Raw genomic sequence first — 13872 nt, 5'->3', positions numbered from 1 at the left:
ATTCAAATAATCAGATAAGTTTGACAAGCACCATCCAAGAATACTATCACATACATGCCTTCCTAGATTTCTCAGAATCCTCTTCTCTAATGGCCTGCACTATTTCCTATCCACTTGCTGGTTCCTGGCTAGTTCAGCTTGGGTACTCTGATACTAAACTTCTGTTGAATCACGAGTAAGAATGCCAAAAGCTTCAGGATTGCCAACAGGAAATCTGACTGCATATCAGAATAATCTGGAGATTGTTAAAAATACAGATTCATAGATCCCTAGTTCTTGATATTTGTAGTTTAAAAAAAGAATTCTCACATTAATTTAGGGTTGCTAAAAAAGCATTTGAGATCAGTAGCTTGTGCCTTATCTATGAATCTCAGTTGTCTCAAGACTTAACTGATTTCAGTGACAAAATCTCTCTCAGGTCACAGTGTCTGGGAGACCATTCTATTATTCAGTTAACAAGCAAACATTTAATCAAAACTATGAATCAGCCAGACTCTGGAGAAGGAAAAAAAAAAAAAAAAAAAAAGAAGGCAGTGCCTTCCTTAAAGAAGCTTATTGTTTGTTAACACAGAGAAATAAGCCAAAAATCATGGGACAGAAGGTAAGTTTCAGAATGGTTCATGCATAGGATTCTGTGAGAATATATAAAAAGGCATTACAATCTCCTGGCTTCTTCCACTTTCTTTGGCTCTTTTTTGGCTCTCCTTTTGATCCTTCCTGTGTAGTCTACTGGAAGTTTTACACTGGACCTTCACAATGCTAATAAAGCTAATTGGTGATTTCAAAGATAAGGAAGTTGAGACTCAGAGGGCTTTAAAAATCTAAGTATGTACACCTAAACAACAGAAAGAGAATTCAAAACCACAGCTATGTATTCCGAAGTCCAAAAGTACACCCTTCACATTTTGCAAATTGCCAACAATTTTAAGGATGTTTATCTCGGAAAATGAATAGTACAGTCAATCCTTTGCACATGGAAATATCTTGAATTTTAAGCTCTTCGCCTAGTTCCAATAAGTAACACATCCAGTCAATTTGAATAGTTTACGTCTTGCTTGGTGAACAATGAGTTATTTTACAATGATTATAACAACAATTCAAAGTCAGACACAGCCCTCTTCATTTTGTGGGCTTATATTTGCTTTGGCCCCTGATATGAGTCAAGCCACAACTCATGTTCCGTTCCCAGGAAGCCATTTTGTTTTTCTCTCATTAGAACCTGTACCCACATTGTTTGTGAGCTGCTGTTTATAAAGCATTTTGTGGTGGCCCAAGAAAATAAAATTGCAGATTAAAAGACTCAAACTAATCCTTCCTCTAAAATGTAACATATGTCATGTACTACTGAATCTTGCTTATCAATGTTAAGATTAGAACTATTATGATCTGATTTAATCTTTTAGAAAGGTCTACTTTAAAAGGAATTAGGAATTCAGTGGTTTAAGTAAATGAGCACATATTTAAAAGTAGCATAAGGGTAAGATGATATGGCTTTGTTAGAGAAAATTTAAAATAAAAAATGAACATTCAGAACTATCATTTCATCATTAGGATTTGGGTGAAGGTTGTAAGTAGATAATACTCAAGATTAGATTCAGAATTTGAACATTTGCTGCCCCTTCCCACTGAGTAGAGAGAAAACAGTCTTAAGAGTTGAAATGTAAGTGATGGATATATGAGAACCATAGATTTTGCGTTGTGTATATAGGTGGCTTTCAATTCTCTGTCAACTCTTCATTTTTATCTCCCTACAATAATTTTTCCCTTTTTATGACATTTCCCTCAGGAATCTAGAAGTTGAAATACACACAATTTGCATCTAATATTTGAATCATATGAGAAACATGTGAACATGTAGATAATTAAGTAATTTTTAAATTTTTTCATTTGCTTTATGTAGTCTCAACATAGAAAAATTGTAGTCTCAACATAGAAAAACGTTCTAAATGTTTGAAGCATTCTGAAGTCTTACCAAATATCCCAAAGGAAATGCTAAAATACTTTTTAAAATGCTAAAAATACCTAAAATACTTGTACCAGATAAATTCTAACAAACTATTTCTCAGAATTAATTTAATGGGTCTTGTTAAAAAAGAGTTTTAACAATTCAAATATCAAACAATAAGATTTTTTTTTTCATTTCCCTGGTAGATTAATTCAGTCTGACTTCACTACTAAGAAATTCTGCCTCAATTAGTTTTTGTTTTCCTTTCTTCCAGAAGCCTAGGCATGAATTTTCTCCACTAGTATTCAATTTTTTTGTAATGTGTTTTTGTCCCTGAAAGAGTATGTGTTGGTCAAAAATGGAAACTTGATTTTATCAATTTCATATCTCTATAATCTAGCATAATTTTTAATATACAGAAAGTTACTATTTTTCATAAAATTGCTTTTCATGTTCCTAAGGCACATGTTAAGGAAAGGACCAAAAAAAAAAAAAAAAAAAAGAAAAAGAAAGGAAGAAAAGAAACATACATAGTTTGGGATAATTGGAGAACTACATTTACCAAATGCTTTTCATTGCCAGGCTGAAAACATAACCTTCTCATCCACCCTGCAAGGTAAGGATTATCTCACTTTATAGATGAAGAAACTGAGGTTCAAAAAGGAGAAGAGATGTTTTTAAGCTTTCCATGGCTAGCAAATGGCTAAACTCATGTTTGATTCTCTTACTACACTATACTGTTAAGGTAGTACAGATGTATCTCAAAGAGCTACAGGAAAGTACCTAAGCTGTTTTATTTGGAGTAGGAGTTAGCTTCGTAAGGTTTTATAAGGGACCAAGCAAACTACTCCAAAATGTACCACAATGGCATATTAATTATTTTGAGTTAAAGCTACTTAGGAAATCTCTGGCGCAAGGACCCTCAGACCCTCCTCTGTCCCCTCCAAAAGCAGGAAACAGTCCCTAATAGAAAAAACTACCCTCACTCTACCAAGAAGTAAAAAAGACATCCTTACGACCAGAGATGGGAAACTCAAAGCCTAGAAAATTGTAGAAACAAATCTTATTTATTTTTGTATTAGTCTACTACCTTAGCTCAAATTCTGCTTAGAATTCTTTACTACTTAAAGCCACCAAACATCTACTTGTTCTTTTTTTTTTTTTTTTTGCAAGTACTCGAGGGTTTATTTATAAGCTCGAGCTTGGGTCCTACTTGTTCTATATCCTGTAGATCCCTCACAAATCATCTCTTTGTTTAAAATGCATAAAAATTGCTTGCCTTGGTCATTTCTATGGGTCTCAAATTCATTATCAGGCCTCCATGCACACATAATAACTAATACTTTTCTTTTCCTACTATTAATTTGTCTCATGTCAATTTAATTCCTAAACCAACTGGAAGAACCTTAGAGGAAACAATAAAGTTTCTTCTACCCCTACAGTTTTATGAAGAAAGAGTCAAGCTATTTCTGTAAATACCTTTCATTCCCTCTGAGTCATTCCTTCTCTGAACTGCTTCTCACTCTTAACAATTATCACCCTCTGACACTAATCCCTGCCCTTGTGGAAAATAGTATAAAATCCACTGCAAACACCTCTAGGCACTTTATCACATAGAATGACTCTCTGGACTCCTGACTTTTCTGCCTCATCTTACTATTAGCTCCCTCAGAAGATGTAGTCTTCCACCATTGCCAAAATCTCCAGCCACAAAGACCTTACTCTTGTAAGCAGCACATACCTATCCTGCTGTGTGTACACAAAGTATGCCCATCTCATCTAACATATCCTTATTTGTTCCTATTTGACATGAATTTCTGATATTTGACCCCCTGTTATACATTTGGTCTCTTTCAGTTTATATCTGTCCTGTCCTCAATCTCTTAACACTGATCTTCCCCCACTTACTTGCTATCTTTACCTTTCAGTTCAGCATAAATCTAAATTTTAGCATTTCCTTCAGGAGATGCTAATATATATGTATAAAATTTCTCTCCAGACCAACTCCTTCTTGTGACTTCTTGTCTGAGTGCCATATGGGTCATTTTGTTCCTTTGGCCAAATCAAACCTCCATTCCTGGGTCTTCTTGTTCCACCCTGCACAAGACCTGCACATGACCCAGTGCCCATGTTGGTAACCATGTTGGTCTTGTGTTGTGACATTTAAGATTCTTTTCTTTTTTCCCAAGCCCATTCATGGTAATCCACATATCCCTTGACTTTAGCAGAGGAGCTCTCAATGCTGGATTCCTATTCATTCCCTGGTAGCCTGTAGCAGATTATTCTGGACGTCTGGCACAGAATATGCACATTCTTTGGATTGTATGGTCTTCCAATACCCTTAACTTTCCCTCCTTCAAGCACAGGAAACTTAATGTGGTTTGGAAATCACCAAAATCATTTCTGTTTGACTATCCCCTAGGTATAGTTTTTAGCAAAGTAGTAATAATCTAATAATCATCTTGAAATAATACTGACCTTCAATATGAAGGGAATTCCTCCTGAAATCAAATGAAAAAGAGTATGTGGTCAATTAGCATAAACTGTTTGGATAATATTTTTTCATTGGATCATCTAATTATTATTTTATACTGTTGAATGATCTTTATTTTTTTAATTAAATTTGTCTTGATTAAAAGACAGTGGAGTGAGCATAGGTCTTGGAGTCAGGTCATATTTTAAAATTTGTTCAAAAGAGACATTGAGACTTACCTTGAAGTGTTAAGGTGAATTGTATCAGTTTCCTAAGGCAGATATAACAAATTACCACAAACTGGCGGCTTAAAAAAAATCTAAAATTTATTTTCTCAAAATTCTGGAGGCCAGACATCTGAAATCAAGATGTCAGAAGGTTAGTTCTTTCTGAAGACTAGGAGGAACAAACTATCCCATGCATCTTCCTCAGCTTCTGGTAGCTGTTGGCAATGCTTGGTGTTCTTTGGCTTGTAGATGTCATTACTCCAACCTCTCCCTCTATCATCACATAATATTCTTCCTATGTGTGTATCTGTGAATCTCCATGTTTCTCTTTTTTCTTCATATAAAGACACCAGTCATTGGATTAGCACCCATCCTATTCCAGCATGACCTCATCTTAACTAACATCTTACATCTGCAAGACCCTATTCCCAAATCGGGCGCCATTCTGAAGTTAACATGCATTCTGGGGGAGACATTATTCAACTCAATGCATAAACATTAGGGAAAAGAATTGTAAGGCACCTAGTATGAATGCCTGGCACATAATTACTGCCCAATAAACAGTAATTTTTGGTATTTGTAGTTGACTAAATCCACTAGTTAGCATTAAGTAATGTTAAAGAGTGCTGGTCATGTAGCAAAGGCCCATAGCAACTTACCACAACTATGTCCTTGTATCTTTTCCACTGTGTTTTTCTCCCAACCCCTTGCAATTAAAGCTCAGTGCTCAAGGCAAGTATATTCAACCCTGAAATCAATCAGTTTGCTCTAGTTTCTTGAAAGCCATATTAGTACTTCTAAAATATAAGCAGGGAATTAGCAGACCTTTCTTGTCTTGAATTAAATTTTCTGCCAAGCCAAGCTGTGTACTAATAATTGATTGCCCATTGTTTGTTAGTAAAGGGAGGGTCTGCTGGTGCTTCAAATTAAGTGGTGAGCTTTCTGTTTGTTTTAATTGTATACTTTTCTCTGCTCAGTCTTTGTGGAGCCCAGGGCAGTTATTTCTCTGTTCTTTTATAAAATTTTTCTGAGCGCTAAAATTGATATGGTGGCATTTCTTAGACACTGTATAGGAATTTTAAGGAAAAAAGTTAACCCTTTTTCCCAGAAAGCTAACTGTGATTGCGCTGAGAAACAAGAAACTATACTCAAGGAGCCTGGAGAATCTCTCTAACAAGGCCCTCTGTGTCTCTTCTTGGACTTGCTACCATTCTCTCTTCTAGAGAGAGAAAGTAGCCAATTCCTACTTTGTTTCCCAGTTCTTTGAAATCAGCCATTATATCTTCAAACTTGCAAAATCATCTTACTGTATATTCCAGTTCTAGCCCCCATTATTTAACCATCCAGTGAATGATTTAGCCTTAAAAGAAGGAAGGAAGCCCTAGTGTATGGGATAACAGAGGGTGAACCTGGAGGACATTATGCTAAATAAATAAGCCAGAGAGAGGAAAACAAGTATCATATCATTCTACTTACATGAGGTATTTAAAGAATCAAATACATAGAAACAGAGTGGGTTGGTAGTTGCCAGGGACTGGGGGAGGGGAAATGAGGCATTGAAGTTCAATGGGCACAAAGTTTCAGTTATGCAAGATGAGAAGGCTCTAGAGATCTGTGTGACATCATGCCTATGGTTAACAATATTGCATTGTCCACTTAAACATTTGTTAATAGAGCATAACTAATGTCAAGTATTTTTAATACACACACACAAAACAACATTATTCCAATGTCCAACTAATACAAAATTGATTATATAAAACTTAAATAATAGCATATCCCCACAATGCAGTCAGTAAATAATAATAATAATAATAATAATAATAATAATAATAATAAACATTTCTGAGTGGTCTATAGTGCCAGCCACTGATATAAATTTCTTAAACATATTATCTCATTTAATCCTTATAACATTCTTATAAATGAAATACTATTACTATTTCCACTTCTCAAATAAGAAAATGAAATGTACAATGATCAAATAATTGCCAAGTCATATAGCTGATAAATTGTACAGCTTTACAAAAGGTATAGAAAAGCCAGGAAGATACAGAAGATGTCAGAATATTGTTAGCTTGAAAAAATTATAAAACAAAAATATGTTATTCCACTTTGTTAAAAATTACAGATAAATAGATCATACTTTTAGAAAATGCTCTGAAAAGACAGAACCAAAATAGTTAAGAGGGTTAACTATGGAAAGTGAGAATATAATTGGAGAGACTGTAACTTTATTTTATACAATCCTGTATTATTTTCAATTTTTCAAAACAAGTATTCTTTAAGAGATAATTAATAATTAAACTCACTACTTCCTTTGATATTAACAATGTACATATGATGTAATTGTACTGTATGACGTGCCATGAGACGTTTTGAGGTCAGGTGGTGACTATATGAATAAACTTCTCTCTACACTATTCTTTCCACTAATCTAGTTATTATTATTATTTTTTATGATAGTCACACACACAGAGAGAGAGAGAGAGGCAGAGACATAGGCAGAGGGAGAAGCAGGCTCCATGCACCAGGAGCCCAACGTGGGATTCGATCCCGGGTCTCCAGGATCGCGCCCTGGGCCAAAGGCAGGCACTAAACCGCTGAGCCACCCAGGGATCCCCACTAATCAAGTTAGACTCAGAAAATTGCATGTTGTTTTACCATCCTGTAGTCTTTTTCCTTTTTCTTTTTTGACCTGAATTATTCTATGATCTGATGCCTCTAATCCACTTTGAGGGACATGATAAGAAACATCTTCCTGAAACACACTTTTGTAATTACTAAAAAAATGTTGTGGAAAACAGTTTTTAACACGTTGTTCCATATTTTCTTTCTGAGAATATACTGCAAAAATATTTATCTAGATTCAATATGGAGAATAGTTTTACTCTTCTGAGTAACTGCTTTGTTCTTTTTATATGGACACTGGGATATTTCACCAACACATGATTCTGTGTTACAAGGTCTGCCAGAAAGCTCAAGAAGTATTTGCTTCCTGTCACTAGAGAGTATGCATCATCTTGCAGCTCAGTTGACTGATTATACTCTTAGTTTCATCTTACTTTTCTCACTTTCATTCTCCCAGATTTATTAGTCTACTTTTTAATCCCTCCTCCTCCCTGCTTTTTTGGTCTTATTTGTGTGTATTTTTTTGGTAACTGCCTTAAATCATTTTAGAACAAGGCTACATTAAAGGAAAAATATTTAAATTGATGAAATGTAATCGACACATGTATTAGTTTAAAGAAAACTCACTTGAGTTAGGCTTAATTGAATTTAAATTACTCATTATTTTTAAGATGGCCATGAGAAAGAGAGTTTAATCATGCCTTTCTCCTATATGCTTATGAGATCTTCTCAGATTGTAGTACGGGCATCTTATAATTTGAAAAAAGAAATGTAATTAAAAAATATAAATCATTGTCATTTTAAAAATTATTAAGACTTAATTTTGCAAGACCTTGAAGTCATTCTGGGAAAATGGATGTAACATCTGCTCCTATGAATTTAATATAAATTTTAGATACGCTATATTCAAATCTAGCACTTTGGAATCTAATCAGATTCAAATTATACTTGTAGCATTCTAAGAACATGTATATTCAGGGGTATATTCAGTCTACTTGAAAATAAATGCTGTAAAACATTTTCACAAAGAGGCTGTCTTTAGGAAGGCAAAAGACGGTTTCCAGGAGTCATCAGGGTTTAAATAACTTCTGAATTAATTCAGATGATATGAAGAACATTTCAAGAATAATCTTACAAAAAGGCTTTCTATTTGTCTCATTAATTTCCTGAGACTTCAGTTCACTAGGAGAAAGTAATAACCTCTAAAAGTAAATAAAAAAAGAGTAATAAGGCCCCAACTTCAAATTTGAATATTACAAGTAAACATATGTCCAAGTTGAAAAGTATTAAAACAACTTCCCAGGCTAAAGCCCAGTGGGAGAGAAATAAGGACTTCATAATTCATTTTTCCCCATCCTTAATGACAAAAATTCTTCTCTTTTTTATAATAAAAATGAGTAATCATCTCAAGTTGTCAGCCTATGTAATGCCATGTAATTGCCATGACATGCCACAAAATGTAGGCAAATATGCCTCTGAATTATTATTTTCCAGCTGTTAGGCCTATTACTACTTGACCACACAAGCTGTTCATACCATATTGCCATTCTGTTATTTTACCATAACTAATCACCATGTCAGAGCCCAGAATCTTGTCACTATCACCACCATTTCTGAAGATGTATAGCAGGACCAAGGTAAACAAGTAATGTTAGCCTTACAGAATTGTCAATGACAGATACTATAATCAATTTCAAATTCAGAAATTCTAGGAAAATTAATGACTTGTTAACATATAATCAGTTCCAAAGAGGAGGCAATTAAACATTTAAACAGTGTAGATCCATTCAAGCTGACAAATATAACTAAAATTCATTAAATTTCATTTCCATTAACTTCCACATGATTTTAGGATCACGTAGATATATTTTGAAATGCTTATCTCCCACTTTCAAGTGATTCTATTAAAATAACTCAATAATATCCTTGCAAAATGAATATGACATCTAATCTTTAATAATTTGAATAAGTATTTTTTTAAAAGTATTTGCTCTTAATTTGAAAAAACTGAATTTCATATCCTGGTGAAAATTCCAACTTAATTTTTTTTTTTTTTTTTTTTTTTTTTTAGCTAGTCAACATTAAGAAAGTAATACTTTTGTTTCTAAATAAGATGCTTCGTTCTTTTTTCTTTTCTTTTTTTTATGCTTCATTCTTAAATTAAAAATATCCAATAAAATGTAATCTCATCAAGTGGATTTATCCAGCCAAAATAATGTATCAAGGAAAAAAAGATTTAAGTCAAATGCCCAATCACTGTTCCATAGGATATAACTCTAAGTTAAAACCATTTATACTTGAAACCACCTGAACATTATTATTTTGGAAAATTATAGTTGGAAAACTTTTTGATTGACACATTAATTAACTGATCTGCTTTTATCTAATCAGAGATGCCTAGAACTAAGGGTAACAACTGCACAGATGTTCACTCAAAAGTAAACACTAGATATTCTAAGATTACCTAAGTATTTTAATATAAATTAAACTAATTTTTTCCAAAAGGTATTGTCAAAGTGCACGCTAGATCACACCATTAAGAAAATTAGTGCACTGGATGACTTAGTGGCCAATGATACTCATACATTCCCACTTGAATGATTCCATATTTTACTAATTTATGATTAGTTTTTCCCTCAGCAGAAATTCTCTCCCTTTATTTATTGCTGGGATTGGTATTGACTTTCAAGTGCTTCATGACAGATGTGATTAGTTATGTCTCTTTAATAGTCTTATATTGGAATTTAAAGGAATCAGAAGTTAGATGGCTTCCCTGTAATCTACGAATTCTTTCAACAGCTTTTCTTCAGTGGCTCCTGGTTTTCATAACATGAAGAAAGGTCTGTTGGCTCAACATGTTTACTCTGTTTTTAAGTAATTAGTATTGTATTACTTTTTATTCCTGTTTCATAATTTAAAATCTACCCATTTGAATATGAAGAAATAATTCTGAAAAACAAATATATTTTAAATATATAGTTCTAAAGTTGCATTTTTCTTTTTCATCTCCTATAAATTACATTTAATAATTTGTATGTACTCAATAGACATTTATTTCTAAGGAATATGCTATAGGTTAGCCTTTTGTTTCCATCTATAAAGAGAAAATGTAAATCACTATCAAAAGGTTAATCAGGGGGATCCCTGAGTGGCTCAGAGGTTTAGCGCCTGCTTTTGGCCCAGGGCACAATCCTGGAGTCCCGGGATCGGGTCCCACGTCAGGCTCCCGGCATGGAGCCTGCTTCTCCCTCTGCCTGTGTCTCTGCCTCTCTCTCTCTCTCTCTCACTGTCTGTCATGAATAAATAAATAAAATCTTAAAAAAACAACAACAAAAAAGGGTAATCAGAAAATTAAAAGTTTTCTTGTGATTGTTGAAGAAAAATATAATCTGAGAGGTCCATAATAGAGTCTATTTTATTAAAAAATATTTAACCTTTTAAAGCCTTCCATCTGAATCTATTGAGTTCAAATCAGTTTTGCAACCATTACATCACATTATTAACAATATCTTTTTTAAAAACCAGAAAGTTATAGAACATGTTCTCTGGTGTAGAATTTCAGTCATTTCAGCTAGCATTCGTTCTTACTATGCACTAGGCATCATGACACATGCTGGAAACAAAGACATGGTAGAAAATGTCCTATCTTCTAAGAATTTCTATATGTGAACCACAAGACCACACACCTCAGCAAGGTATCTACAGAACCTTGGCTAGAGGCAGGCCTAAGGGATAAGAAGTATTCCAGAGATGAGAGTAACTTCAAACAAAGAAATCAGGATGAGGCAGCATTATTGAGCCCTCTAGGCACCATGCTGGAAACCAACATGGTGAAGGCAGGTTATTTGTTGTGAAGAGAAACACAGGGAAGTCTGATAACAGACACATACACAAGAAACCATGGAAACCCCAGGGAAAGTGTTTCTCACAGCTGAATATATGAGCCTTGAAGGAGATGGCAATCCAATATGAGAGGGCAAATTTCATTCTCCTTCCTTCTCTAGATGACAAACATGAGCTAATTTCAATAAACCCAACTTCCTTGAAATAAGCATTTAGAAAAATAGGTAGAATGAAATTAATTTAGATTTGAATCTCTTTAAGCTCATAATGTAAAACTCAATAGGTCCCAGCTAACTTTATCCTAGGAAATTAATGCTTATTTTTATGGTAAATACATACAGGTACACACTGGAACATTTTAAATCTTTGGATTATTTTCTACATTTCAGCAAATGCCAGTATAAAAATATCAAATATCTTGAAGGTTTGTTCAACTTCCAAAGTGAAAATGATTATAAATTCCATGTTGAAGAGGTAGAAAAAGAATATTTTGAGCTAAATCTTCAAATATATTGAAAATATTAAAATACATTTGTAAAGAAATTTGTTTCTGACAAGTTCTAAATTAGTTATTCCCAAACTTATCATGCATCTAAGTCAACTGAGGCACTTTTAAAAATATAGATTTTGAAGTCCATCTCAGAGTTTTTATATTGAACCTCTATAGATGAGACTGGGAATTAATGTTTTACAAATTCTTTAGATGGTGCTGAGTCACAACTAAGTTTGAAAATTCCAACATAAATAATGCTGTCTGTTAGTGCTAAAATATAAGTTCAAAGATATTGTTTTATAAGATCTATTTCTTATTGAAGATGTAGCAAGTGACAAAAGATAATTTTACTATATGATAATATATGGAAAATTTAAATAAAAATATTTACTCCAACTAGAACTTTGACTGTAATAGCTGCTATTAAAAGTATAATTAGATTAAAATGGAATGTGAAGAAATAATAGAAAACAATAAAAGAGGAAGAATTGATATAGAAGAAAGTTCAAGTTGTAAAAGATAGGACCGAAAATGCCCTTTCAGTAGTGGATGTTTATATTCTTTGTCTACCTATCTCTAAAGGAAAAATGAAATCATATTTTACATTCCATTTTGCATTACTTTTACTTAACGATATGACATAATCATGTTTTTATTTTATGTATATACTATTGCTACCCTGCTTAATGGTAAAATAATATTACTTCATTATTCCAAAGTACCGTAATTCAAATAATTCTAATAGGCAACAGAAAAACAGGATAAGTGTAAAAGCCAGTATGTCACCCATACAGTTTGGTGGCCATTAAGCACACAAAGAAATATCCATACACCTTGGGAATTTCTAACAAAACAATAATGAAATATGATTTCTTATCAAACAGAATGGTCAAATATCAAAATTACTCACAATACTAAGTTTGGGCTAAGGTTTGGTACACTGGGAAAACTCAAATGATGTTAGTTGAAATACAAAGTGAAACAAGCCTTTTTTAAAAGAGAATTATGGAGTTGCTGTAAGTACTAAAAATTTCAGTGTTAATAAAAAAAATTTTCAGTTCTAGAAATTCATCCTATTTGCACATGTGTGTAAAGGTGTCCATAGATATTCACTGTAGCAGTGAATCAAGCTAGATGAAAACCTCTATTATAAACATGTATGCATATGTCTTTAAAATACTAAAAAGAGCTATTATATTAAGTTACTCACCTATCCCAAGTCTCATTACTCAGAGAAAATCTTTCTAAAATTTCTGAATATAGTTCTTATGATAGTTATAATCATAATACAAATAATAGGCTTTCTCTCCATCCCTTAATTTATGACCTTTAGATGTCCATCGGCTTCCCAACTGATCTCTTTGAAGGTTTATTGGCTTTCTTTAGTGATATACTTGGATCCATTTCTCCTTATTCCTTTCATGTCTGTCATTGGTTTTTGTTTTGTGGTTACCGTTAAGTTTGTATTTAACTTTTTCTTCTGCATATAGTAGTATTTATTAAGTTGATGGTTGCTTAAGTTTAATCTCATTCTTTACTCTTCTCCCTCCCACATTTTAGGTAAATAGTGTCATCTTTTACATCTTTTCATTTTATGAATACCTTGACTGATTTTTATAGAAATATTTATTTTTTATTGCTTTTGTGTTTCTTACTTTTCATACTCTCACTTACGGTCTTCCTTTCCACTTAAAGAGTCCCCTTAATATTTCTTGTAGGTCTGGGTTAGTGGTCATGAACTCCTTTAGTTTTTGTTTGCCTGAGAAATCATTTCTCTTTCTTTCTATTCTGAATGATAGCTTTGCTGGATAGAGTATTCTTGGCTGCAGAGTTTTCCTTTTCAGCACTTTGAGCATAGCAGGTCACTCTCTTCTAGCTTACAAAGTTTCTGCTGAAAAATCCACTGATAGCATTAAGGGGCTTTCCTTGAATGTAACTGTCTCCTTTTCTCTTGCTGCTTTTAAATTTTGTTTCTTTATCACTGCTTTCTGTCATTTTAATTACTATATGTCTTGGTTTCGATTTCACCGGTCTGAATTTGAGGGTGCAGGCATCTCTGTGCCTCCTGGATCTGGATATTTGTCTCCTTCCCCAGATTAGGGAAGTGTTCATCTACTATTTCTTCAAATAAATTTTCTGCTCCCTTATATCTTTTTTTCTTCTGAGATCCCTATAATGTGGATATTATTATGTTTGATTACTTTCCTATACTCTGTCTTCCAGGCCATTAATTCATTCTTCTGCTTCATCTAGACTACTA

Source organism: Canis lupus, chromosome 4 (genome assembly GCF_048164855.1).
Source record: "Canis lupus baileyi chromosome 4, mCanLup2.hap1, whole genome shotgun sequence".
NCBI classification, from domain to species: Eukaryota; Metazoa; Chordata; class Mammalia; order Carnivora; family Canidae; genus Canis; species Canis lupus.
Note: the sequence above shows the minus strand (reverse complement) of the source record.